We start from the raw sequence: 24,586 nt of genomic DNA on the forward strand, positions 1-24,586 counted from the left end.
GAATACACCTGTATATTGATCATGTTTTGCTTTACCGATATCTCCATCATAACCAGTGATACAGAGCAGAACTGTCCTTTTTGTGTGTGCAGGCTGAAGAGCTTTGGTCTGAAAGAGATGGATAGCTTGTTCCTGGGGGGAGCTGGCTCTCCTTTTGGTGGCTTCCAGTGGCATGGAAAGAAGCAGTGCGCTAGCTGGAAATGTGGTTGGTTTGCATTTCATGCTTTCATCATGATTGTGACCATTTTTGTTTAAAAAAAAAAAAGAAGAAAAAGAAAGACCATGTCACAAAATGGAGGAAGTTACATGGTTTCTAGAACCTGTAAAAGTCTATTTACAGCATGGTGTGCCTAGGGTGGTCCATCATCCTAAAACCACCAGGGATGCCAAGCTGCCCACTAGGACAATGGGGCTGTTTCCATGCAGACAGCAGGAGTTGCAGCGTGTATTTCTGGCCAAGAGCAGCACCAGGGAAGAACTGTCGTGGCTGCTGGAGAAGGAGCATCAAAGTGAAGCAGGTGATGGGCAGCTTGGACCACTGGGCTGCCTCCAGCCTGGGGCTTGTGGTTTGGGAAGGAGCAGACTGTTCCTGTATCAGTGCCCGGGTGCTCCCTTTGCTAATGCCTTGCTGCCGAGCCAGGCTTTTCTGTTTGCAGGAGGGAAGGTTTGCTCTGCCAGCACCCGCCTTTTGGGTTCATTTTCCTTGGCATCATGGAATGGGGCTTAATACTGTTGTTTATTAAAGACTCCATCCCAAACTGCAGCGATCCTGCAGCATTTGTGTCATTGCATGTAAAATGACTGTGAATCAGTCAAATGCAAGGACAGGGATGAACGAGGTGGGAGTCAGACCATGATGGTCTGCTGTCTGAAGGACAAAGAAAGGCATTTTGCCCTCCAGAGAAACCCTGAAAGTGAAGATATTTAAAGCTTAAAATGAAAAAAAAAATCATGTTTACATGAGCTAGAGCCCTGTCCCGTTGTCTGTTGGCTGATGGGCAATTAAACTTTCTAAACAGGTTGTCTGCCCGGGTGTGATAAGATAGGAGGGTGTGGGCAGAGTGTTATTGATAGCTTCGGGACGCTCCGTGTCCTGGGGATTTGCACTGGGGAATGGCGCAATGGGAGATCTCCCCGGAACACCCTTTATGTTTGATTCACAACCGATTTGCTCCAAACAAACGAAGACGTGCATAATCTGCATGAGAAAAGCTTGCAGAGAGACTGGGGTCTCGGCCCAGCTTCAGCTGTGAGATCCAATAAGATAACGTGTGTGTGCATATGGTAGCTGGGTGGGCTTGGAAGGGCCTTTTTGGCTACGGTCCACCTTCCAGGGAGAGTGTGAGAGGCAGCTGACTCCACGAGCAGGTTTGGTAGCTGAGGGATGAAAACTTGACGGAGCAGCAGGTCGTGCAAGCTTGACTCACTAGGCAAAGTTTGTCTGAGCTGATTTCTGCAGGGCTTGGTCTCAGCATTCATCTATTTTGAAGCAAGGAATGGCTGAAGCCTGCAAAATGCATTGTTACCCCTCATCACACAAAGAAAAACTGAACTTCTGCAACACCGCCCTTCCTAGGAGAAGGGCAGGAGAGGGGTTTCGGTGGTGCAGAGCTCTAGAGGACTGTTGAAAGGCAGAGAAAATGCCTTTGCCTTTAGTGGTACTATAGCAAAAGGCTCTTTTTAAACAGTGGTGGAGGTGGTCTGTGGAGAAAGGTCCTCTCCTGTCTGTTTGTGCCCTTCGCGTTGTTACAGAGTGAAAGGGAAGGTGTTTTGCGGTGTTGCTTTACTTCTGTTTGAGCTGACGTTTTGCGTTTCTCTCATCTCTTAATTAATCCGTCCCCTGCTTCTTTTCAGTCCTGCTGCGGTTGGAAATCTTGAAGTGCAGGGCATTGCTCGGCCGAGCATTTAGCCTGAGTAGATTAGGGAAGGGCAGGAAGAGCTTCTGATTGTGCTGTATCTATAGCATAGGTGTTAAAGATGTATTTGTGAGCCAGTCAGAGAAGAATGCTGAGGAAATCCTGTTTGGGTTAATCTTGTTTAATTTTACAATCAAAAACATATGGCTGGCCATCTGGTGCTTCTTGCAATCAAATATCTCACAATTAACAGTAATTTACTTGCCCTGAGACTTCCACGATCTTTGCATGTTTTTTTTTTTCCTTCAGCCCTCGTACGTGTGGTCCCCCTGGAGCACTGCTGGGAGTAAGCCGAGCCCTGAGCTGCCCATAGGATGTCCTGGTGCCAAATGGTGTGGGGGTCCTGCTGGGTTTTCTGCTTATACCCCCAAAATCAGAGGCAGGCAGCGTGTCTTCTCAGGGCTTCTTGGGCCCTGGAAGAACCACATTCGGGGTAAGCTGCCACTGTACATACCTGCCTATGCATCGCTGCAAAGAGAAATAAGACTGCAGTTAAGGGCAATGTACTAATTAGATCTATGTTTTCCACTGGGCTATGGGGTTTCTTTAAAGCTCTGAATGATTATAGCCAAAGCAGGTTTTCTGTGGCAGTTTAAGTTACTGAATGTAATTAAGAAAGATGCAGAGGATCCTCTGTACTGTGAAAGCTTTCTGGGGGAATTAGCAGCAAAATGAGACGCAGAATAGGACCCACCAGGCAGATAAACCATTTTTCTTTGCAGTCTTTCCACCAGGAAGTTTAGGGACCCCCAGCATTCATCACACTTAGGCTGGTTAGTGGCAATGCCAGGTCTGATAGGCAATTACTGGCTGCAGAACCAGACACCGTGTCTTGGTTTAACCCAAGGATGAATTTGGGCCTTCATGACCTGCAGTACAATACAGATGCTTTCTGTTTCTGATAACACCAATGAATGTGCAGACAGAAGGAGGCAGAATTCTGCCTTTCTGGATGATGGGAGCCATATCCGTTTAATAATGCTGGTGCTGTTGAAAAATGACATTGCTTCTTCTGAAATACTAATTGGCTGCTTTGGTTCCTTCGGTTACATCCAGAGGTGACATTGGAATTGGAGACTGGTGGCAGCCCCTTCAATAACTTCAGGTCTGTTTTGAATATGTCCTTGCCCAACTACCTCTGTAGCTTAATAGTATGAATAGTGAACATGAATAAATGAATTCCAGATGACAGATCTGCATACCAGTAGGTAAGAGCTCTCCCGGGCATTTCTATGTGATTGCTAGCTCTGTTTACTATCCTAATATTTTTTTGATAGCAGATGAGGAAAAATAATTGAGCTCTTCCACTCCTCCTCCACCAAATCACTGGCTTCATGTGCATCTAGTGTGCGGGTGCTCGCTTAATCAGGGAATCAAATCATGGAGCAAAAAGATGTATTCGGATGCCAGGGTATGTTAGACTGCTCTTATGCTCCATCTTCCAAGTTGTTTATTTAAATAGAGAGGAGCCTTCTGAAGGGCAAGAGCACATTTTAACAGGGTTCCCAAAGGGAACTTGCCATCAATTGGATATGCACAGCTAGCAGGTATAGAGTTTCACATTGCTCCAGCAGTCGAATTATCAGATCTCGGGGGTGCAGCTTGGGAGTGGAGCTGACATTCATCCAGAGCAGCTCACCATCCAGCCTAGATAATGGCAGTTAGAAAAACAAAGTGATTAGCGGAATGCCATGAAAACACAGGTCAATAAAATGGTTGTTATTAGAACAGTGGAAAATGCTGTGTATTATGGTTCAGGACCTGTGTATATGAATGTTTCTAGGTAAATGCTGTTAAGTTCAGCACAGAACCCATTTTATGATTTCTCCATCCTGATTCTCCCTTTTCCTTTTTTTTTTTTTTTTTTTTCTGGTGGGACCAGGGCAAACTCTTTTGTCCTTCAGTGCAGTAGTTTTTGTGGAGTGGACAGAGGCCCTGAGGCTCTCTGGGTGGGATCACTCCCACCTGAATGTGCCCTGTCCTTGTATCTGCACCAGCACAGCACAGCCTGTGCCACCAGCCGAGCTTGGCTCTGTCAGCTTTCATGCTGCCCCAGGGGAGCAGCCCATGAGACTTACCCAAGCCTGCTCTTCACCCTGCCTGTGAACACTTGGCCTTGTGGGGCTCATCACAGAATGGTTTGGATTGGAAGGGACTTTAAAGATCATCTAATTCCAACCCTTCTGCCATGGGCAGGGATGCCTTCTGCTAGACCAGGCTGCCCAAAGCCCCATCTAACCTGGCCCTGAGCACTTCCAGGGATGGGGCATCCACAGCTTCTCTGGGCAGTCTGTGCCAGGGCCTCACCAGCCTCATAGTAAAGAATTTCTCCCTAATGTCTAATCTAAATCTACGCTTTTTAGTTTAAAGCCATTACCCCTTGTCCTATCACTGCACTTCCTGACAGAATCACTCCCCAGCTTTCCTGTAGCCTCCTTTAGGTATTGGAAAGTTGCTATAATGTCCCCCTGGAGCCTTTTCCAGGCTGAACAACCCCAACTCCCTCAGGCTGTCTTTGTAGGAGAAGTGCTCCAGCCTCTGGCCATCCTTGTGGCATCTTCTGGACTCATTCTAATATTTCCATGTTCTTGTGCTGGGGTCCTCAGAGCTGAACGCAGGGCTCCAGGTGAGGTCTCACAAGAGCAGAGCAGAGGGGGACAATCCCCTCCCACACCCCACTGGCCATGCTGCTTTTGGTGCAGCCCAGGATGCAGTTGGCTTTTTGAGCTGCAAGCACACATTTCCAGCTCATGTCAAGCTTCTTGTCAACAAACATCCCAGGTCCTTCTCATCAGGGATGCTCTCAGTAATGCTCTCATCATGCCATTGCTGCTGCCCACCAAGGTCCGTGAAAGCCTGAATAGCCAGAAGACCTCTGATGCTGTTTTGAAGGGACTGTGCCATCCCTGCCAGGCAGAGGAAAGTCAAGAGGCACTGGGGACAAATAAAAGACGATGAATCAGCCATACCAGGAAGTGAACCTTGTTCTTCAGGAGAGCTGGATTTTGCCAGCACAATAGGTAGATTGCACAGCCATTTCCTCCAATTACTTTCTCTGTCAAATCTTTGTGTCATCTGGCACTAGGAAAGCTTGGATTCAAATTCATTGTGAATTGGGGCGATGACACCAGAGATTTCTAAATTAATATCCTGCCAAGAGGAATTGAACTTGTTTTTTCCAGTCATGTCAGTTCTGATTCTGTTGCATGTCAGAAAAAACTTTGGATTGCCATCTGGTTTTAGGGGCGTGGGTTAGGGAAATCCTACATTGCTCAGCCCAGCACTACAAGCTTGCTGTGGCCAGTAGTGTCAGAAAGCTTTGCACTGGGTCCTTGTTGGCACCTAGCAATGGAAAAGTGGGGAGGTCAAGCTCAAAGGGTGCTGGTGCGAAGGAAAGAGAGGTTGATCTCTTATTTGAAACAGTAAAAATGTATATAGGTTGTGCACAGTGAGATCTGAGTAAGGTGACAGGGTCATCAACATCAGTGATCAGTGTCTGTATTGAGGACAGACTGGGACAGCCTTCGTAAAGGGGGAGGGCAGAGTGTTACTGTCACTTGTCATGGGACCTGTCTCTGTCCCATGTCCTCCTCTCTACATTTCTCACTGCCGGTGTGCAGGCAGGGGCTGTGGGGCTGGGAGCGTTCACAGGAAGATCTCTATGAAGTTCTTGGGCTTGGTGGCCATGGTGATGTACTGGTGTGGTAGTGACATAACCAGAGAATTGTAGAATCATTTAGGTTGGAAAAGACCCCTAAGATCATCAAATCTGGCCATCAACCTAACACTATGAAATCTACCACTAAGACATTTCCCCAAGCACCACATCCATATGTTTCTCAAATAATTCCAGGGACAGGAACTCCACCATTTCCCTGGGCAGCCCATTCCAACACTTTACTACCCTTTCTGTGAAGAAATTCTTCCTGATATCCAGTCTAAATCTCCCCTGTCACAACTTGAGGTTGCCCTCCCCCTAACTGGTGGCAGAGAAAGCCTGTCCCAAGTGAGAGGTTAACCCCAGAGGCACTTTTCCTGTTGGTTGCTCTTCATGCAATGAGAGGCTCCCCAGGGAAAAACTGGGGCTTGTGCTAAGGACTGGCTTTGGGACATCATCACCCTGGTCCAAACTGCCTCCATGGCTCAGTGGGTGGCGTGGTGAAGAGGCCAAACGCTGGAGGCCTGAAGATGGCCACTAGGCCCATCTGTGCACTGTCCTCTCCCTGCCAGCAGGACCACAGCTCCGCCAGGGCACTGTCGGCCCTGGGTACCATGGGCTTTGCCCACCCTTTGGGAAGGGGCACCCGGTCCCACCACAGGGACTGCAAGCATGGGGGCCACTGGGCCACGTGCGCCCTTTATCACCCTCCTGCAGGCTGAGCCTCCGCGGCTCCTTATCTCCCCGGCTCAGCACCGAGCTGGCTGCAGCAGAAGCCGCCTGGCTTTTGCTTGCCCCCCAGCACCCCCAGCAAAAAGCAGCAGCACCGGTGTTCATTTGGGAGCGTGTGGGCTAGCCTGGGGTTTGTAACCCCCCATAACCCTCCGATGAGGGGCTGCTGGAGCCTTCCTCAGCCACGGCCCTATAAATGCGAACAGATGTCGCTTTGAAAAACTTCAGCTTTGAGGCGATCTTTCTTTTTGTACTGGTTTGGTAAAAATTTGCACTTCGGTGGATGTTTGAAAAAAAATAAAAATGGTGTTTTCAAAGTGAAGATGAAATGAAAACCACCCTATCCACTCCTCTTCCCACAGTGAAACATTATTTGGAAAGTGGGTCCTCTGTTATGAAATATTTGAAGCAGAGAGACATCCTTCTTTTTTCTTCCTCCACTTCAATATTCCTCTGCTTCTTTTTCCCTTATTTTCCTCACTTCTCAAGTCCATTTGCAGCCAGCTCATAGCTCCCCTTGCTCCCCTCATCGCTCAGAGGGTGTAGGATATCGCAAGAGTTCTTCTGAAGGGTTAGCCATTGCTGGTTTATGTGCTCATACTGCTGAGCTCATGGTTGTCACAGCAGGGAGATGCTATCAGCCCTGTCCAATTTATTTATTTTTGTTTGGTTTTGTCCAATTTATTAATTAATTTTTTTATTTTAATTGCTGCTACAGTTTCAAGATTGTCAGGGTTTACATTAAGTCCCTCTTTTTCCAGGGATTTTGGGTAAAATGTACTCCGAAATGAAACTCTCTTTAGAAACTTTTAAGAAACTTTAAAAAACTTTAGAAACTTTGTTCCTATACAATTTGCTGTATAATTTATGCCTGGTTCCCTGGGGCTATGAGCTGGCTGCCTTGGGCCCTGCCCATGCATAGGAAGGAAGGTGGATGGCTTCCAAGGAGCTGCTGGTGGTTTACCTGCAGCCAGGGAGCCTATTTGCTCTGGCAACTTGCTAAAATCTTCCTGCAGCTCATCCTTCCCTCCTCGCCAGCTGAATGACACTCTGGTTGGGGAGATGATGATATATGCTGTGGTCCCACATTAAAACAGCTCCGTGCCTTGCCAAGGAAAGCTGTAGGTGGTCTCCTTTGGAGACCTGAGCTCAGCGAAGCAGCTTAGAGTTAACCAAAGGGGTTGTTTTGGCCTATGAGCTTTGTAAAGGATTTTTAGCACCTTGCAGCTTCCTGCCTGAAATCTGTGATAACAAATACCTGCTTGCTCCCCAGCGCTTTCATGTAGGAAGGGGGAAGCATGGACCTTCTCTGCACATGTGAGGTTTTAAGGTCAAAAATCTCTGAGGAACAAATAGCAGGGGGGTGGCAGAAAGGCAGGGCTGGAAGAACAAGCTAGTGAAACGGACTCTGTGCTGTCCTGTTCTTAGATATCCACCTTGAGGGATCTTTCTAACTCCCTAGTGTTTGCTACCAGGGTCTCAGGGCCCTCAGTCTCTCTTCTGACTAACGTCCCTCACTGCTGCAAATGAAACTGGGCTTTTTTTTTTTTTTTCTGCCCCTGCTGGGTGAGGGTCTCCGTGTCCTTCATGTTATGAACCATTATGTTTGATCTTCTCTACAGTGATGAAACCTTGGACCCCTTCCCAAGCCACGATCCACAAGGAATGTGAAGCCTGGACATTTGTAGCCTGATGAGAGCAGGAGCTGCTGGACCTCCCCAGATCCCAGAGACATCTGCTAGGTGTGTACAGAGAAACTACTGTCAGCTAACAAATTCCTTGTCCTGGTTGTCCTGAGACCTGCTGCGTATGCTCTGCCTACCTGATCTGGATACGCATGGTGGATTTAACATGTAGGGGCTGTGCTGCATAAGCAGAGATGAGCTGTGCAACTTGTGTGTGTGTCATCTTGGCCATGGTGTCCTGAGCATCCTATCAGAGAGACTTTTCTCCTCATTCAGTGGGGTATCAAGACTACAATGGATGATGTGAAGTTGGTGCTTGTGCATTGCTTAGACAGGAAGATGCGAAGGAGATGCTGGTCGCTCACTGCACGTCCTGGAGCTGTGCTGGTGGAGCTGGGACCAGAAGGTACCACTGGGAGCAGGAAAGGACGGGCCCAATGCTGCGGGTCCATGGCAGTGAGGCGGCCGAGGCTGTGCATTGTGCATGGAGCCACTCACGTGATTCCCACAGAGCCAAAATATTCTTTCAGAAAGAGAACTGACCAGATGTCTTATTATTACTGCTCACAATGCTGTGCTCAGAGTACAACAATCCATCAGGGGGCTCGATGCAGCCCTACAGAAAAGTCCCTGACACATTTTTACAGAAGGGCCAGGTTCTCACCACTTGTGTGCATTAGTACTCCTTGACAAATAGCTGTTTGACTTCGGTTTTGTTCAAAGTCACAGTAGTGTCAAGCACAGGGCTCCTATTCAAGTGCCCACCAATGGTGGTCCACAACTCATTGCTTCCTCTTCTTTTCTTGCTTTGTTTCTCTGTGACAGTCACTCAGGGACTTTTTTTTTCTTCCTTTCTTCCTTTTATTTTTTTTCCTGCTCACAGATCTCATAGTTTTTTTTAAAGATAATTTAAAAGGATTTATCCACAGCAATACAGTGCCTCTAATAAGGACTGAAGAAATGGCTCAGGAATGTGTGCTGTGAGGAATTTACATTGATATGTTGCTGATATAATGCTTGCTTGCTTTTTTTTTAGGTAATTTTTCCAGCAAGTTGATTAGTATATTGGCCAGCAGAGCCTTGGATATATTACAAAATGCAGCTCTTTCCACAGTGTGTTGTCTCATCCTTAATGGATGGTTCCTCTTAAAACTGAGAGGTGTGTTCCTAAGTGGTGTGAGCACCTCGGGTGCGTGGTGGAATTAGCACCAGGTTATGGGCTGTGGTGTTTGTCCTGCTGTATGAACCTTTTAGGCAGGCCGTTGACTTGTCCCTCTGTTATATGTCCCTCTGTTTCAAGTGGATTGAGACTGCAGGGACTGAATGATCTGTAGGAAATCTAGAAGGGAGTGGAAGCATGGCCAGAAATGCATGTGCACAGGGAAGGGGTATCTGAATATAACCTCCTCCAGAGGAATCTGGTTCATTATTTAAAAGTAACACCCTGAAGGGTGTCACAGGCTGCAGCAACTGGCAGTGGGAGCTCAAGAGTGTGGGTCAAATCCATGCACAGCAGTCAATGCAGTCCTGCCGCGTAATGCCAATATGACTTTTCTCCTGGTTGTTGTTGTTGTTATTATTATTATTATTATATTTGGTTTTGTAACTGAGGAGTCCTTCATGTTGTCCAGATGGTGACTTTCTGCCATGCTTCACTCTTTAACTTCAGCAAGTACTTTGTGTGTTCAGAGAGCATTTTCCATCACTTGAGCCTGAAATGAAAGAGTATTTATGGAATGGGGAGCACAAGCAAATACCAAAGTGCGTATGTAAGCGTTTGCAGGTCTGAGATCTAAGTATGCAAGTGGTCTTGATCTTCTTAAGCCACTCCATACCGCTGATTCCGAAGGCTGATGTGAGAACCTGCAACACCGTTTGCGCATTTTCAGATGTCTTGTCTAAGGAAAGCTTTCTCACTGCGTTGATCATGCATCATCTTCTAACCACTGTAATTCTCAGCCTGTTTAATGGATTTGCTGCTACTCAGCACCAGCAGTGAATGCTGAATGTCAAATCGTGGGTGCAGGAGATTCATTACCTTCTTATGATTTTACTCTCAGTTCTCTTAAATTTCGGCAAGTACTTTATGGTGAATCTGACCTATTACTGTTTCTTCGTCTGACCTGTTGATGCCCCCCAGCTATGTATCATCATAACGGGGGTCTTTGGTGGCCCTGCTTATGCACTTGTACTTTCTCTAGAGCTTAGCTCTCAAAGCTTAGCCTTCAAAGTCATCTCACAGCACATTGCAAACATTTTTTTTCTAGCCAGGTGAAGCCTGAGGGGTCTTGTGGCAGGTAATGTGAGTGTTTCGACTGGTAATTGTAAAGTTGGGTTCTGTAATTAATTTTTCTATAAAACTCTCAACCTCAAGGTGAACCTTTATCCATCTATTAATTATCATGGGGGAAGGATACCCTTGTCCGGAGGCAAAAGGCAGAAATGAGAGTGAGGAGGAAAGAGAATTGGTTCCTTTGTTTGAATGGCAAATGTTGTTCACTTCGTGTCTTAAGACATAAAGAGCCATATGAAAAGAAAGTTTGGTTGAAAGCAGTGTAATTTTAGCTCTTAGAAACACAAGCTTAAAAAGAATCAGAGAAAATAGTCCTGGAATAGGCACCAGAGACCCCACGACCCCACCCAGTAGATTCCTGTCATTCCAAGTCAAGCTCAGCTATACCTGTGTGGTTCCTCACAGAAGTTTGTTTAACCTGTTTCTGGGTTTGGGAACCATTGAAATGTTGCTTCCCCCCCCCCCCCCCCCGCAAACAGGAGGCTCAAAAGCATACACAATTGCTTGGATTCTCATGTTAACCTCTGTGAGCTATGGCTTTGGGAAAAGCACCAAATACTGCAAGAACTGTTAACACTTCATTATTTGCATAAATTATTTTTTCTTTTATTTTCTTTTTCTTCTTCTGATTTTTTTTTTTTTATTTTTAATAGCAACTTGGAACCAGTTTAAACTCCTGCAGTGGAGGGTTCTGTCAGAGAACAGATTTTTCACAGATCTTCATGTGGAATTGATTATCCACTCTTGTGAGCTGGAGTTCTTCATGGAAGGACACTTGGTGCATCTCCATGTAAATCTGTGGGCAGCAGGGCTTCTTCTGCCAGATTCAGAGGAAAGAGAAAAGTCCCCTGGGGATGAGATTAATATCTAACAAAAGCAGATAGTGTATGACAAATCTTATTAATATTGAGAATTTGAAATCTGCTGAGCTGGAGAGGATGGCATTATGTCCCCATAGCAGCTAGTAAAGATATCTGCTTGAAAACCATGTAGCTTTGCAAAACAAGAAATGTGGATTAAAGAAAAGTTGAACCAGATAGTTGAAGTGTTTGTCAATTGGCTGCACTAGCTAGAAACAAAAAGCAAAAAGCAATTTCAGTTGACCCTGTTGAAGGCTTTTGGGGAGCTCTTGGGAGAAAATGTTAAAATGCTTTTGATCCAACATCTTTCATTTGCCATGAAGTGTAAAACTAGTTTTTTCAGACTATCATGCAAAAAAGCACACCCTTTTCCCCAATAAAAACTGAAGGAAATTCAGAGGCTGTTTCAACCTGAAATAAAAATGCATTTCAAAATGTTGGAATGAGTTTACCTTTATCAGACCTTTCTCTTTTATTCCTTTTGTCTTCCCTCTGCTTGTCTCTGAGCAAGCGTCGTGCTTATGAAAGGAAAAAGGTGATGCCTGTTGCTTCCACTCAGTTGCTAACATGCTCCCCTTCACCCCTTGTATGATCCTGGCTTTTCTCCTGTTTTGGCTAGATGACCTTTCCTCTTTGTGGAGTGTCCCTGCTCTGTAGTTGGGGCATAATGGCTGGACTTTTCCCCTCTCCCAGATTTTGTGCTCAGAAACCAGCCTGTAGCTGCTAGTTGTGACTATAATCTATTGCAAAACACAGCCTGGGGTGATAGGTTAGAAATCAGCTCACAGAAATGCCACCTTTGCAAGTGATCACAAGTCTATTTGCCACCTTCTGATCTGGGCTGATGGCTACCTTTTGAAGACCCTCACGGCGATTAAGGGATGCACTGTGATTACATTTCCAAGCCTCCACTACTCACATATCCCACTAGAAAGTTAATGGGAGAGAGATGTGTTTTAATGCTATGAACCACTTTGGAGAAATTGAAGTGTAAGTGCATTAAGACATGATTTATTTTCACCGCTGAGCCTTGAAATTTCTTCCAGAGGGATCCCAGCATGCTTGTATGTCTTGGCTTTGTGGGCTATGGGGACGCTGAGAGATTGAGCTATCATGGGCAGTTCTGATTTGTGGGGTTCCTTGGGGCAGGCAGCTTCCTGATGGGTGTGATTTTTGTTTTTGGTTTGTTTTCTTCATTGCAAAATTCTTTGGCATGACGCCTTTCACCTTGTCTCCAAGTGAATGTTTTTCCTCTGCGTCCCACTCAGTGACTCAGGTCAAAGGCATCCTATTTAGCACAGTATGTTTCTTGCTTTTTGCTTTTGCCAAATGTGTGTGAGCTCTAGGAAGAAAACTGGAGTGGAGGCAAGTGTTATGAGTGGCTTTGGTGCTCAGCTGGAGGGTGAAAGGAGACAAGGCTTCGATGTAATGCTACGGAGCTGGGCTGGATAGCAGGTAACCACTGAGATATTTAACTCTGTAACAGTGCTGGCAAGAATTTCAGATGAAAACACCACCTTCTGTACTTCCTAATGACATGATAAATCACAGTGATTGAGCACAGATCCCCTTTAGAGACAGCCTCATGAACCACCCTGCCCAGGCTTTTCCCACTGACCAGTCATGGTTTGTCACCAGCTGCTGCCCTGCAGTGTGGGGACATTGAGAGTTAAAGCTGAGCCAACAGCTTTCGACTCGTTTCAATGTGCAGAGTACCAGGCATTTTCTTGCAGACTCCCACACAGAGAATTTAAGCCTTCTGACAAGAAATGTGCATTTCTTTTTTTTACGTTTCAAAGACCTATCCGTAATTCGTAGCTCACCAGGGTCTGCAGGGCTGAGGCTGAGAAGTGCTGCATCAAAGGAGCTGAGCACTGAAGTCACGGCTGAGAAGGAAATGAGGGTCTAAAGTCCCAAACTGGAAACTTCCCAGGGCTCCCTACTCACCTCCCACCTAATGCTGTGAGTACCTCTTCTCAGTCTGGTTGATCTTGGAGTCTTTAGGGTGGCTGGAGGTTCTACCTCTGCCTTGGTCTTAGCAGCCTGGAGTTTATCTAATGACGGGCTGATCAGGACAAAGAAATCAAATGCATGCACGTCTCTGCTCAGCTGGTCAGCCTCCGCAGTGTAAGCTTATGGGATGAGACCTCCTTGGAAAATCCAGCTGTGGTTCTGTCCCTTGGCCATGGAGCTGCAGGACACGATGTCCTGACTCTCCTCCTGCTAAGGCTTGTGTTGAAACACTTGCCCAAGAGAATAAGCAGCCTGGCCCGCTTCCCTTTTTTTACACAGCCTGAAAGATCCCCGCCACAACTCTACCTCTGAAACAAGGCCACTGTGCAAAAAGTCAAGACTGATGGGCAAGGAAAGCAATGAGTGGCACAAGGGTCAGCTGCGGTGCTTGCTGCTCATCATCCCAGCACCTGGGGACTTTGTCTCTCTCTGGGCACCGCTGATCACTGCGTCAGGATTTCCCTTGGGAGAGTCCAGCACCATCCACGTCTCCCTGCAAGGACTCATTGGGCTCAAGCCACATCAAATTTCCAGCTTGGACTCTCCACAGCCAAAGCGAACCAAACCCTTCAATACTTTTGAACACCCTCGGATACTCAGATGATGAGCCCAGAAATGCTTGCATTATTATCTGCTAATAACCATGGAAGTATGCCAGCATTGGGAACGGCTCGTGCTGTCATCAGAACATGGGGAAAAATGGTTGGCTGAACAGTCGAATGCCTTCATGTAGATGTTTCTGAAGAGCCTCTGCTGATGTGCTCAAAATGGTGGATACAGCTACAGGGCTCTCATGTGGCTCCTACTTATTTCTGATCCAGTACTTGAAGTCCTGGCCCATATACAAGCCAGGCTGGCTTCATCCAGTTTACTCTTTCCTATATGTCAGGCAACGCCTTAGTCTGAAGTGAGAAGGAATTTGCCTCTGGTATGCTGAGAATATGGATTTCTGATGATTCCTTGCTAAAATGTTTCTGACTGGGGCTCTGGCCTCTTGCTTCCTGGGGTACTTGCCTCACTTTGCACTGACTTGCAGAGAAAAATATGTGATGGCAGTTTGAAGGATTTGCATTGTGCTTTCCATCCTGCTACCAAGCCAGATGCTTTTCCCCTAGGCAGATCTCTCTCTCTCTTTTTTTTTTTTTTTTTTTTTAACCTCCCCAAGCTAAGACTTTTAAATGAAATCCTACTGGTAGAGTTTCCTCCCTTCTTTTGTGTTGTGCAAGGAGCTGGCAGTGGGCTCAGGACTTGTAATCCACAGATGGCCTGATGGCCCGTGATCCAAAGCACTATGAAGTAAGAGGGAGAAGGAAGGGCAGGGGGAATTTCTGTGTATTTCAGAGGGACAAGGATCTGCCCTAGCAGTGTACGATGTTGAAGCACATCTGCTTTTGTCTAAACTGAAGTACATACACCACACCCCTTCGTAATGGAGCTATAATGTTAATTAGAGCTGATAGGGAATTTCCCGATCTTTGATATATAGTGATTTTTGCAGGATGAATTTTCCAGCTGAAAACACATTAAAAGACTGCAGGGCTTTTAGAAAATCAGGAAAGGAAAGGAAAGGAAAGGAAAGGAAAGGAAAGGAAAGGAAAGGAAAGGAAAGGAAAGGAAAGGAAAGGAAAGGAAAGGAAAGGAAAGGAAAGGAAAGGAAAGGAAAGGAAAGGAAAGGAAAGGAAAGGAAAGGAAAGGAAAGGAAAGGAAAGGAAAGGAAAGGAAAGGAAAGGAAAGGAAAGGAAAGGAAAGGAAAGGAAAGGAAAGGAAAGGAAAGGAAAGGAAACCTTTTAATACATATCTAACCTTACTTAGTCATGCAAAATCCTGGCCTATGTTCTTATTGAGACCCCAAGGCTCCCTCACTGCAGAGGTATGAGATAAGGACTGCTGAAGGGTGACCACTACAGCTGACTGCTCTCTGTGGACTACAGAATGTGGCTCGGCACCTGCCTTACTCTGATGGTTAAAGCCAAGTGGATGAGTGCTCTAAGTGATGTGTCTGAGGTCAGGCAACAAGTCTGTGGACGCACACCTGGTGTTACAGATCGCTTGTTCCAGCTGAGAATAACTTCAGCCAGTTTGACCTCTCCAAAGCAGAGTTAATGTGCTCCATGTCCTCACCATCAGTGCTTCCACCACCAGGAATGGAAGTGGAGGAAAATGGAGATGAGATCGTGTAACATGGTCATAACAGGAAAAGAGACTGAAACCGCATCCATTTCTGTCTCGTCTGTGACTTCTCAGCTGTCTGCGAGTAACTGGAAGGCTGCTGGGAATAGCAGGAATCTGACTGCCATCTCTGCTGTTCTCTGTCAAGATCAGGCAGCTCTGAAAGAAATTAGAAATGGATGTTATTGTGTTTGTTTCATCTTGCTGCCATAAGAGGCTGTTCCTCCCCTATGTCCCGGCTCCTGGCTGTCAGAGGGGCGGCTGCCATCTCGCTGCTTGTCTGGCGTCTCGTTGCAGTTCAGCTTTGTATAGCTGGGAAGAAGAGAAGGGGGGAAGCAGCCCCTTTAGTGACACCTCCATAATGACAGGGGTAATATAATGTAAGAGAAGCAAAACATTAAGAAGTCTATTACATGAGAAGTGTATTACATGATTACTGTAGTTCTTGCTTGTTACTTAGCCATGAGAAGAGCTTTAGGCATTGCATGCGTTTTGATTATAACTGCTACAGATGGTCATAACCTGAAAAACTGACCTTTTTGCAACTCTTTGACCTTTAACACACGCTTAGTGATGCAATCTTGGCAGCACCTTGCTTTTCTTAGCATTTGGATGCCGTAAAATTACAGAGCATCCCAGGCATCTCAAGAAAATGTGTATCTTAATTTATTCCAGCCTGGAGAATATTCTTAGATTGTTTTGCTAATCAGCCCTTCAAAGGAGGTGTATCCTCCATGCTCCCCACCAATTCTAATCCTTGGCTTGGTTAAGGATGCTTGCACGTTATTCCACTATCTTGAGCCTTGAATTAAATCAGTATTCCTTATCTTTCAGTGGATGGTGATAATGACTTTGCAAACCATTTAATTCTAATATTTCTCACATGAAAAAGTCTCTGAACTCTGGAAACAGTCTCCTTAGTGTTTCTCTGTGTTTAAAAATAAGTCCAAATGATTATCTGTCCTGCAGACATCATTGCCTCATGCTGATTCTCCCATGTGTTTCTCCCATGTGTCCTTCCCTCCACCTGTGTGTTTCTTGTTAATCTTTGGCTTTCCTTCCACTTTCTAACCTCAGAGTGAAAGCCCTGTGTAAGCTGTGAATGCCAAGCCCTGCTTCCATGCCTCTCAGCTTCTCATCTCCTTTCCCCCCTAATCTCTCCACCTGTTTTTACATAACGAGTGGGGATTATGGCCAGAGACACCCAGACTGCATCCAACATCTTGGCTCAGGAAAGGAGCAGAAGTTTAAATGAGGCTCAAATTTTAAATTTCAGGTTAGAGTTGTTTGGGGAACTAAAAGCTAGATCTTGATGGCTTCATACATAACCTGTGAATTTATTATAGTTGAAAGTATCCAGGGTAGTGATCTGATGAGGTCGTCAGGACACAACAAAACAGGGAAAGCTTCTCTGTTGAAGAGCTGGATGGGTCAATTCCTTCAATTTTAAGAAATTTCTTGTTGGCATTTTTGTGGTGTTAGCTGAGTAACCCATACTGGTACAGGTAGGACCCTCCTGTCACCCCGTGATATGTGAACCTCCAGAAATCAGAAACCAAAGTACCTCCAAGCTGAATCACTTGAGAAGTCAGACCTTGGAAACTGGGCTCATTCCCTTGGGCACTTTCCTTTGCTACCAGAAAAGTGACTCTTTGCTGCTGGGTCATAACCTAAGTTACCTTGTGTTACCTTGACAGGTCACCAAACAAACAGGAATTTAGACTTAATTTAGACTTTTTTTTTTTTTTTCCTCAACCTACAGTCTTGAGGGCTTAAGCAAAGCCTTACAGGCAAGGTCATGGACAAAGATTTGAGGCAGGATTTTGCTGTTGAGGATCAGGCTTTGGTTGCTATCTTGACTAAATTAAGCTAATCACCATGCATGATGAGTTTATGTAAGATTAACACTCTCAGTGCTTTATTGAGTGTTCTCATTGTTTCAGACCCTTTTCTGCGTGTTATCTTAGAAGTGCTTTACATCCTTGACTTTATCTACCTTTCTACAATGGTTGATGTGGCTTTTGAGGGATGGGATCTTTGCACCAGTCTTCTGTTTGGGAAATACGTCAGACCAACCCCATGAACAGACCAGAGGCTGATGACATTGCTTTGCCCGGAGGCTGCTGCAGGGGAGGAATTATAATCTTAGGCCTCAGCAGGCTTTGGATCGATTTTTCTTCCAAGAAGACCATGTCAACATACTGCTATTTGCTGCAGAGCTAGCAGGAATCCCATGGCTTCTCATTCAGAGGGCTCTAATGGGTCCCTCTCCTCTTCCCTGCTCCTCTTGGCCTACCAAGTGGGATCCAACCCATAACCTCTGCGATTATAGCAGACACCAAACACTAATGTAAGGGCAGAATGATTCTTTTTCTTTGTTTATTTTGAGCATTGCTTTAAGCACAGTGTTGGCCAAAGTAGCACTGGTGGTAGAAGAGCGAAGAGCTTATGCCTCTCCACGTCAAACGTTACTTCAATTTCCAGCTACTCCCTGCCCAGGGAAATATTTTTTTACATGTGGTGCAGCCACAGTGCGGCTGTGCATAGCTCCATTATTATCAAGATGGATTTATTACTGCCGAGAAATCTTTCTTCTATCTCATTTCCTGTCCTCCCCCTCCCAAAGTTCACTCTCCCCACCAAAGTGTGGAAGGGTTCTGCTCGAAATCTATCAAATAGCAAGACATAAAACCTCAACATCTATAAATTTGGCAGACTGGTTGGCTGTTCATTGCTTTAACTCCCAGTCTAGGCTTGGCATGGTGGACAGAAATGCCTGGTGCATCTCCAGAAATGCCTGGAGATATTTAGTCTTTTGGGGGCCAGCTATGGAGAGGCTCCACTCCTTGCATGCAAAGCAGTTGCCAGGGAAGATGGAAGCCTTCATGTGAGGTCCATCGACCTCGGTAGTATCACATCTCTGAGAGGAGGTGGGAAAGGAAAAATGTTCAGCCAGAAGGAAGGGAAGTAGGGTTGCTGCAAATCCCTCCTCTGACTTCTTTGCTCAGCTGCCCACGTGAGGTGATTCAGCTGCTTGCCTGAGGCCAACCGGTAGAGGACAATACCAGAAATAATTGAGGAATTTTGAAGAAATATTAAAGGATATGGAAGTAATGCCTTGAGACACACCGTAGACAGCAAGAGCTACCTGGTAATGCTAGGAAAGGGGCTCTCCATCTCCCACCATGTCCATGCCTGAATGGTGCAAGCATCTGGCTACAGCTTCCCTTGAGCACACTTATGAAGGCACACACTTTTAGGATCCTGGCAGCCTGCCTTGAAAGCTGGGACAGGTCCAAAAGACCGCTCTACCTTCAAGCTAGCTGAGACATGTCTCACAGGTGAGATGAATTTGTTCCTAACCACTATGGTGGAGAGAAACAAAAATACTCTAGAAACCCATGACTCCGAAAGAACAATTATATTTCCATCCCAAGCACCCTGGCACAGGGTTTGTGGCTGGGGTCAGGCAAACAACAGCTACACAGGGTTAATGCTCCTGGGAGAGCTCTGGGCTGTCATCTCAAGAAGGTTTTCTTCGAGTCTGCGCAGATCTCCGTGCCCTGGTTATGCTCTGTTACGTTTTCAAACCTTCCCAGCTAGCAGCAGTATTTTTGGAACAGCATCCGCGAAATTATGGTCTTGCTTCACTGCACACACTTGGACGATAGCTAGTTATGGTTGCATCTTATCCTTAGCTCTTTAAATCCAGTGCCCTGCATTTAAGTGCATTTCATTTATTAAAATTTCATGATACATAACCCTTTCCATAACAAAAAATCACATTTATATTTTTTTTTCTGAAGACCTGCTCTGCGGTTTAGTCTTTATTTTTTATTGTAATTCAGCATTTCAAATAATTCTCTTTTTAAAAGTAATATGTGCTAGTTATTTATGTGTGTACAGACCAGATTTGTGTGGGCTCGATGCTGACTGGCTGCATGTGTGTTTACAATAGCCCTTGTGTTATCCCAGACGGCAGCCTAAAAACACTTCCAAATTATTCCACATCAGAAGCAAAGAGGGTTTGGATAGACTCCTAGGGGAAAGTCTTGAAGTGTTGCCCAAACCTCAGTCCCAGTGCTGTAAGTCAGGCACGTGGCTGATATTTTATCCACCCAACTTGGACTTTTGCAAGCTGTTTCGTATGTGGAGGGAACAGGAACTGGGGAGCAATTTTAATCAGTGATTTCTTGGAGATGGGCTTCCTCCTTTCCTTTGTCCTCTTTCCTCTTGATACATGTGCGTGCACTCCGTCTGTCCATGTTTTCTCAGAAATGATGGAAAATATGTGCACGTAAGCACAATGGTAAGGCTGTTCTGTAACAATCCCCCACAGTGTGTAGGGACCGACCTGGTTTCAATTTATTCCTTTGGAGTGTTGCTGATTTTATGCGCAAAACACTTGAATGGCTGTAGGTGGATGTGCACTAGGGATTTCAAGTTCAACTCTGCCATTAAGGTTTAGTGTTTGTTGCTAATGTCGCTGTGGGCTGGAAAGTTCAAACCTGAATGGTGCCATAATCACAAGCTGGTAATGCTCCAGAAAGCGTCTCAGGTTTTGTCCTCCTAAGTGACACAGTGGTAATGATCAAAGCTTGTAGACTGCAACTTCTGTGAAGGGGAAGCGAGTTTCTGAAGAACTGCTGCTCCGCAGGGTCCTCAGCCCTTGGGCAGGGATCTCCTGGCTGCCCTGGGACTGGGCAGTGCTGGATTTTCCAGGTCCGAACTTCGATGCTAATGCTCTAGGATGTGGTGTCCAGATGCCAGATGCTTCCCAGACAAGCTGAGCTCTGCAGCCCTGGGAAATTCCCAGGAACGTGAGTCACCAGCTCTGTAGCTGTCTCTCTCGGCAGGTCAGCGGTGGCCAAGAATGCTGGGGGGATGATCCTACATCATTTGGACAAAACCAAAACCAAAACAAAACAACAAAACACACATGCAAAACCAAAAACCAGTGTCTTGGTGTCTCAAAACCAAACTCCTACGGTAAGATTTCAGTTCTAGAAATATCCACGCTCTCTGCATTTAAACTGGACTAAAGATGACATTGTTTTCCAAAACTGTTGGTATTATTGTGGCTTGGAAACTCAGTGCCTGAGCCAGCTCTGATTTTGCTCTTTGAGTTACTCAAGGAATGGCACACTTTGCTATTGTAAAGAGTAAATATTGCTTTTTAAAATGTAATTTGAAACCTGTACACGCATTGATTTAGGAATGCAAAATGGTTTTATTACTATCTCATCTCAAAACCTTTTCCTTGACTGTCTGTTACTCTGAATTGCAAAATGCATTACAGAAACACATCTGTCATGCTTTATAATGTGAGATAAGACATGCTATGGTTGTGCTCTCTCTCTCTCCCCTCCCCAGAGCAATGCAGAAATCATATATATAATGTCAAGCCTGAAGTCAGGTGCATCACACTTTACCCATCTGAGTATTGGCTGAAGTATTGAAGAAGGACATGCTTTGGACCAAGAGGAGTCTTTCTTACAGAAACTTGTAATTCTTTTAGTTGAAACTTGAGCAGGGATTGTGCCCCAGGGCTGAAAGAAAGAGCTGCACGTCTTTACAGGTGGCACAGAAGTTCAGAAGAGGGGCACCTGGAAGGAGCATTTTGTCACTCACAGCAGCAAGAGTTATTATTGCCAGTTCGAATGTTTCACAACTGTTTAGCACTTGATTTTGCAGTTCTACCATTCTTTTAGTATTGGTTCATCACTTGACCCAGTACAGCCACAAGGACATTCAAGCAACAGCTTTCATTACAAGCCTTAAACTGTCTTTTAAAGAAACCTTCTCCCCCAAAGGCAGATGCAGTCAGGATTCTGCAAAGTAAACTCTCAGAGTTAAATTATTTTGATAGGAGAAACCTGTAATGATTGCCCACTGTGCTGCACAGGCTCCGAGCAGTTTGTCCACTTTGGGATACATATACTTATGGAGTCACCTCAAAAAAAAAAAAACAGGCATGGCTTACCCTGGCTTGCAATGAAATTTCACAGATGCTGGGCACAGCACAAGCAGAGCAGCCCACTAGGTAGATCCCAAAACATTGAGCTTGGAAGGAAATGAACAACTAATGGCTTGTTGTCTGCAGTTCCTAGACTCCCCAAGATTCACCGTATCCCATCTTTTTTTCCCTGCACTGTGTGAATACATCACTCTAGAAGGAAATGTAGTTGATGCTTATGATCACTTGACTCCAGGATCTGGAGCTTTGAGACTCTTGTCTTTTCCTCTGCAACTTTATAACAGAAATTCAGGAAACCTGCAATGCTGAGTGACCTTAAAGAGAAAAGCAATAATCGCTCTGGAGCGTGTGCCAATTCTTTCACTCATTAGGGCAATGAAGCTTTTATCACTTGTGCAGTAATGATGCATTTTTAGAGTATTTCACACCTACTTTAAATCTCAGTAAAGAACATGAAACTTCTTTGGTCATGGCCACATGGTATCTATTGTTAAGCAGACTGTTAAAATGAATCAACCTAGATTAAGCAGCCAAAATTACCACTTGCTATCACTACCCTGAATCCATTCCCTCAGAGACAGCCCCATAAAGAGGCTGAACACTGATTAAACACTTCTCTGCCAAGCAGAGTCCAAAAAAATCTGGCAAGAATTGTGTGCAGAAAGCTCAGAAAAAAAAAATGTAAGAGACGTAAAGGGCTCAATGCATCAATCTGCTTGAATCCAAACCATCCCCTGCTGCAAAATCCTTCGTTAGAGATCCTTCCATCTGCCTGATGAGAGCTTCTGTATTCTGGCCCTGAATTTTCTTGCTCTCTCCCCAGTGGCATTATCTTGTGAGTTCATTATTATTGCTGGCTGTAATTCACACTCCAATACGCAATGCTATTAGCAAAAAAAGAGAAAAAAACACTCAGTACATGGCCTTGATTTGCCTCAGAGTTCAAAACAGAGGCTTAAACTCCTTGGAGGATGCAGCTGCCCAGGGCAAGGGTGCAGGCAGAAGGCTCAGCCCTTGTGCCTTCAGATAGACTTCCTGCCAGAGGAGGGCAAGGAGCATCTCTTTTGTCACCTTTCCCACTGCCCCTCTTCAACAGAAGCATCCTTAGCATCCTTTGGGGCTGGGTAGGCTGGATCCTCGAGTGGGAGAGCGCTGCTTTGTGCTAGCCGAAATTCTGGCTCCACAGCCTCCAAATGAAGCTCGTGGCTGGTGAAAAGCTGAAGGGTGAGTAGAAGTCCTGCCTACAGGGGAATACAGCTTTGCACCTTCCACCACCAGGCTGGTTGTTCTTCAACCACGGGATACAATGAATTTGGACAATCTCTTATGTCACTAAAGCCAGTTCTGAAAAAAAAATAATAAAAAAATCATTGCTTTAATTTTTCATTTTCTTCTTCTTTCCCCTGCCCTTCTCTCCCCCCATCTCTGAAAACCAGCACATGCAAAGTCTTAAGGGAGCAATTGTGGTTGTTCCCAATGAAAGATTTAATCCCTTGGTAATTACAGATGGAAAATCACAACCTGGGAGTGCTTTCACTCAAACAGAAGGATGTTTCTGCCAAGACTTGGATTGTCTTGGAAGAAGGAGAGTGCTGTCAGGATCACAGGGTGCTGAGCGGCAAGCTTCAGGGGCCAGATCCTGGCTGGAGGAAGCGGGTGCAATGTCCCTGCCTTCAGCAGAGCTCTGATTTATGTCGGCTGAGGACGTAGCTCCCGTGAAACTCTGCTGGGATCCTGAGAAATGTTGCTGGGTAAAGGCTTGCCTTTCAAAACACAGCAGACGATGTCTGAAAACCCAGCAATCTGTTTAATATCATGTACGGTTCCCCTCCACCAGTGCTGTGTAGTCTGGCCCTTCAGTCCAAGTGACATCTGTTCTGAATAGATGTTATTTTATTTTTTTTCCTGTTGTTTTGTTAAAGGCAAATGGGTTTTTGTGCCGGGCTAGTTGAGGAGCCACCATCCCAGCTGAGGGATATGCTGTGCAGCCCAAAGCTGAAGAAAAAGAGGGAAACCCCAAATTGATCATGGACTACAGATTTGCCCTCTCTTTTTCTGTTTGCCTTTCAAATGGGCTCACAGTTACAGCGGGGAGGTGTAGGCAGAGCAGGGTGTCTTTCTGAAGACAGAGTGCTTCGATAGTCTTTGAGAGATTTTTAATTCCTGCCAACAGTTTGCCTCTGCTTGGTGGGTGAGAAGCAAGTTAGACTCTGAAGGCAAAAAATGCCTCCCTGCTTGGCAAATCCCCTGAGAGCCTGCCATAGCTTTTTGCCAAAAGAAGCTATAAACAGAGATAAACAGGTAGTTGATAACAGATATCCTTATTTTCCAGACAAATGCCCTTTCTCTCTTAATTTCTTCCAAGCTCCGCCTCAATATCTTGCATCCTTCAGAACTCACTTTGCTAACGGCGTATCATTACCTCTATTTTATCAGGTGGTGTTTTTATCTGCTAGCCCAGTCCTTTTCTTTCTCCTTGTCTACACTTCACCTCAAAAAAGACCTTGCCAAGTGTTTAAAACCCCGTGTCAATCACTAATATTTTCTACATATGAAAAGGAGAACAATTTGTATTCAAATGTTACTTCCCGACTTAGACATTTGTTTCCCACCCCAGGTTCAAAATGGGCATTAATTTAAGAGTGTTTCTTATATGTACTCTGTTAAACTAAATTATAACTTTTTTTTTTTTCCAGCAGAAATTTGAAATTATTGATAATGAGACTTTTGGACAAATACATTTGAAATGCTGATACTTGAAAGACTTGAAAAATATGGGTAAGGCTGACAACTTGTTTTAGAAATTAGAAAGTTAGAGATTGGTTGTGATTCTTGGAAGGGACTTATTTATCCCTACTTCCTTCTGGTTCTTTCCACCAACACACTGTGTTCTCAGTGCTGATGGAAATCCAACAAACATTATATCAAATCCTCCTTCTTCTTCCCCCGACATTGATGCTGATGTAAGTCTGCTCCTGATCCTTGCCAGGCTGCTGTGTGTGCTGCTGCTGGCTCTTGCTCAGTGGAGATGCCCAGGCTTCCTTCTGAAAGCACTGCCACACAAAAACCAAAAAGCATGCGGGTCCTATAAGTTCCTTGGAGTCAGCCAGCCTTGCATTTTCCACAGCAGGCTAATGCCACACTGGTTTAAAAGCTGCAGTGCTGGAAGGCAAACAAAGAAGAGGATTAGACCAAACTAGCTCCAGAGCACACATCACACATACTAATGTTGTGTTGAAACAGGAGAAGGCTGCAAAAACACTGCCCGTGCTTCACTGCTTTC

General features: G+C 45.3%; 1 long non-coding RNA gene across 1 annotated transcript; it reads left to right on the forward strand.

Annotated features, from left to right (window-relative positions):
• Positions 1–831: 831 nt before the first annotated feature.
• LOC310901810 lies at positions 832–11,319 on the forward strand. The gene is made up of 4 exons (XR_014586186.1): positions 832–1,249; positions 2,166–2,349; positions 2,973–3,021; positions 7,929–11,319. It is a non-coding gene; the product is annotated as an uncharacterized lncRNA (long non-coding RNA).
• Positions 11,320–24,586: the final 13,267 nt, after the last annotated feature.

This window comes from Anser anser, assembly GCF_964211835.1.
Source record: "Anser anser genome assembly, chromosome: 6".
Lineage (NCBI taxonomy): Eukaryota > Metazoa > Chordata > Aves > Anseriformes > Anatidae > Anser > Anser anser.